Source organism: Dermacentor silvarum, chromosome 7 (assembly GCF_013339745.2).
Source record: "Dermacentor silvarum isolate Dsil-2018 chromosome 7, BIME_Dsil_1.4, whole genome shotgun sequence".
NCBI lineage: Eukaryota > Metazoa > Arthropoda > Arachnida > Ixodida > Ixodidae > Dermacentor > Dermacentor silvarum.
Window position 1 is genome coordinate 121,867,054 of NC_051160.1, and position 4,513 is coordinate 121,871,566.

Below are 4,513 nucleotides of genomic sequence, written 5' to 3' on the forward strand. Positions count from 1 at the left end.
TTGTACCCTTTTGAACCAGTGGGTGCCCGGCGGCGGTGGGAATCGAACCCACAGCCTCCCGCAGCCGAGGCGGGCGTGGTGATTTAACGATAAGATCGCTAATGGTGATTTAGGCACGAACAACCAAGTGATTTAGACTAAATATGTTTCGTTCAACGAGCACATAATTATGCACTCGCGTGTCTTTCATAGTGATGTAAGGCGCTACTTCTTTCACACACTGTTTAAAACAAACTGGATATGTATATGGTAATTTGCAATTTTGGCGCGAGTATAATATTAGAATGGTTCAAGATACGCTTTCTGTCGGTTATTTGGTGCATCACTGGGGAAGGTAGACCACATGGCCTCAATATTTCATTGCAAACAATAGTATGTAATAAATTTTTCATTGGAGTCCTCATTACATTAGGTTCCAGCAACTGAAACAACTTATTGTGTTTTCAAATGATTTTGTTAAGATTGCCGCCTTTTTATTTTAGGCACATTTTGAAGACGCAAGTTTTAAACGGTACAGGCTAGATGGATAAAAAGGCTGAGGGCGAATGCTGTCCTAACTGTTTTCCTATCCTGGTAAGTACACATATAAAATCTATTTTGGAAGAGAAAGAAAAGTTCCACTTCACTTCGACATTCATCAATCTAATTTATATTTGCAAAAAAAAAAAAACATCTGAACTATAGCCCAATTGCACGAAGGTATCTTGTTCATATTTTATTTCATTTTTTTACTCGAATCACCTGAAACGATCCATAAAATGCCTTAGGTGGTGCGTTTCATTTAACAAAACTGCTAACATTTTCCTTGTAATTTTTACTCTGCAAAGCGAAAATGGGTATCTAAGTTGTTTCCTAAATAAAAAACGCATAGGCAAACATTTCATTGTAGTGATGTTAGCTTCCTTAATTTTTTCCAGCCACTTCAAAACACCGAAGAAGAAGCGCTACTTGTGCCTTGACACCTGCAAATTTGTCTGACATCAAACGTGTTTGCACATCTGGAGACGTTCCACAGCTGCCTCTACATGCTGGCGACGTAAAGATTCCTGACCACAATGCTCTGCCCAAGAGTCCTCTCGACAAGGCAGCAAATGGTGCAGACAACACTCGCGAGTTGAGGTGTCATCATGCGTTAGCAGCCGCCTCTCCACCAAATGTGCCTCCCAACAATGTAGCAAGTGACACAGACGGCACTCCCGAGTCCAGCCGTGATGGTGCGGCAGCAGCCATTCTGCCACATCTCCGTCCCAACATTGTAGCATATGATGCAGACAGTACTGCTTCTCCACATGGTCAAAGCACCATGCCAGCTGCCTTTATCTTTGGAGGCGGCGCAACTCCCACATTGTTGATGATGCACGGAGAAAATGCTGAGCTGCGAAAAACAAATAGCGACCTGAAGAGGAAGTGTAAAAACTTGTTACGACTGCATGAGCAAGCCAGGTCAAAAGTACGGAGTCTAAACAAGAAAATGAAGTTAGCTCAGCAAGAACTAAATGCATTAAGATCATCAACATTTCTTGCTGCAGATCAAACAAAGGATCTGGCAACAAAAACCAGGATTCGCAAGTGGTCGCGGAAGACTATACAAGTAGCTCTCCAGATCAAGCATGCATGCGCTACGACAGGCTACGAATTTCTCAGGTCGTCATATCTGCTGCTTCAAACAGGACCTTGATTCGAAGAATGCAGAACATTCACTTCCTGCCTGGCATCCTTACTGAGGTGATGGAAGTTTTAAAACGTAACGCAGAAACAATGGAAGACATCGAGAAAGACTGTGTGCTCTTCATGGACGAAATGGAGATCAGCCACGACTTCGAACATGATCGCTCCCTCGGTTGTCATTTTAGAGGTACGACTCTACCGGAATCAACCGCAAATGTCGCCGACCATGCCCTTGCGTTTATGGTTGGTGGTTTGCAACACAAGATGAAAGCAAGTCATCGCTTACCACTTCACTGGTCGTTCAGTTGACGGGAGAATTTTGAAGGAGCTAGTATAATTTAAGTGAGCTCTGCTTCAAGTTTCTTTGAGAGTGCTTGTTGCGACAAGTGACATGGAAGGAGCAAACAGGGCAGTGTGGCACCTCCTTGGACTTTCAAGCCACAGACACTCAGAAACTGTCTGCTCTGTTGCACACCCCCCCTTGGATGGCAGGGAGCTATAGTGCTATGGAACAGTATTTGCCTTGATGAAGAGGCGAGCAGTGTGAAGACGATGACGAAGATTAGAGGCTAGTGCGGGCTGTGGCTTCTTGGCCAAGTGCGGCGCATTTCTTTGTAAATATACTTGTATATAGCTTTTCGTCTGCGTCTTCCTACGTGACATATCTGGTGGAGGTGCGGGTTCATCGCCTATCCTGCTCACGTTTTGAACACTATTTGCGGTCAGCTTCTTCGTGCAGGCAGTTTTACCCTGGCGGTTGAGACGGCAAAGGAGCATGGCATCCCCAGGAAGAACTGTTAGCATTGAACATGTTAAGGCTGTTCTTGAATATGATAGCAACAAGGACCTCAAAATTGCTAATAAACTGTCGGACTTTCACATCAGCAACCGACATTTCACAAAAATGAAAGTAAACATCGCAGTGCAAATGTTCGGCAAAGCACCTTCGGCCATTCGGTATCTAATCAAGCAAAACGTCTTGAAGCCGGAAGCAGAAGCAACTGCATGGTTTTTTGACCTTGTGACTAAGTGGTACACTTTGATGTCATCACGACACCCCATCGTCGCTTTAAGCCATTTTGATCCCGCAAAGCACAAGGAAGCAGTTACAACCTTGGAGCTTGCATGTGCCACATTCAGTCGAATGAACATGAGAGTGACTGCACATTGGAAGCCATCTCAAGCCGGTCTTTTGGTGTCGACAACTGTTGTACTGCGCCTGTCGGAGGAGCTCCTGGAGAAGCACGGATACTTGTACCTCCTCACTCCTAGGTTAATCCAGGATTGCCTTGAGAATGTTTTCTCAGTAGTGAGGCTCAAGAAACCTGTACCAAGTGCATACGATGTGAAATGCGCACTGAAGGCTATTTGTGTTAGTCAGTTTCTGCATACACCTAAGTCTTCTAGCTACAACATTGATGACAGTAGTTATTTGGCTGACCCCCTTGATCCAAGCCTGAAGAAGCTGGCAGAAGACCCCAGCCAGCAGTCTGAAGAGTTGGAGAACCTGTTTGTAATTGATCTGACTGCGGAGTGTGACATCATAGCTTATGTGGGTGGTTTTCTTCTCAAGTCTATTATGAAGTCTATAGACAGCTGCAAGAGCTGTCAACAAGTATTGATGGACAGTTCTTTTGTTGAATAGAGCAGCCTCATTCACCTGAAGGAATATGTCAAGAATTCTGGAAACCTCATTCAACCAAGCCAGGTTGTAATGAGTATTTTGATAGATTGTGAAGAGAACTTCAAAACTTTTGCAGAAATGGATGAAGTCATGAAGCTCAAGGAATCATTTTCTAGCATTTTGAATGCCCTGCAAAAGTCTAAAAATGCACTTAGGATCTTGCGACTTGCACAAGCCTAAAGTAGAGAAGATGCTTCTCGAAAAGTATGCAAGAACTAGACTGAATATTTGCCTTCGACAACAGCATGCACAACGGGTAATGCAGCATGCAAACTTTGAATAGCTCTGCAGTTGGCTTAGACTTCAGAGTAGTGCTGCAGTTGTGACCCAATTTTTTTTATGCAAAGACACCTGCAGGGCATAAGTACAGCGGTGAGCACTGTTAGGGTGAACACGCGAGCGCGTGGCCGACGGCACTGTCAGCGCCCCGTTACGGTCATCACTGGAAACATTGCGCATGCGCATCACGCCTTCCGCGAAATAATTGTTCCACCGCGCGCATGACGTCATGAATGCACTTGTTCGTCGTCTGCTAGCTGCATTTTTGTTTTCTAAGCCCATGCATCCTGCATTTTAAGATTTCTTTAAACATCTGTGCTTGAACAGAACAAGACAAAAAAACTTGTATATCTATGGGGGCGTGTCTATTCGTTCCCTTCAAAGTTGTTGTGCATGCAACGCCGTATATAAAACAACCAAACATCTTTCGCAGCCGTTCATTCTGTCGCCAGATCGTATTATGGCTAGAGTTCCCGATGATGAACGGCGCTCAATTGTCGATCTTTCCCTGAAAGGTTATTCCCAGCGGTATATTGGCGCTTTAGTTAATAGGCCCCTGAAGACTGTGAACAGGATAATTCAAGCCTACAAGTATGAAGGTCGCATTCAGGATGCACCCCGCGCGCCCCGCCCTAAAGCTACCACAGACGATGAAGACGCCCTCATAGTTGCAGCTGCTGTTCGTAACCCTTTCTTGCCAGCCCCAGCAATACGCGAGGACTTGGATTTGGACGTTTCGGACACCACTGTTCGACGTCGCCTGCGTACTGCGGGCCTTCGCAGTCGCGTCGCAGCGCAGAAGCCACTACTAACGGCGGCAAACAAGGACGCACGACGGCAGTTCGCTGAGCTGCACGAAGCATGGACATCAGAAGAGTGGGG

The 4,513-nt window shown here is 45.4% G+C and overlaps 1 pseudogene; it reads left to right on the plus strand.

Moving 5' to 3' along the window:
* Positions 1 to 2,634: 2,634 nt before the first annotated feature.
* Positions 2,635 to 3,715, plus strand: LOC125946953 (uncharacterized; annotated as a pseudogene).
* Positions 3,716 to 4,513: the final 798 nt, after the last annotated feature.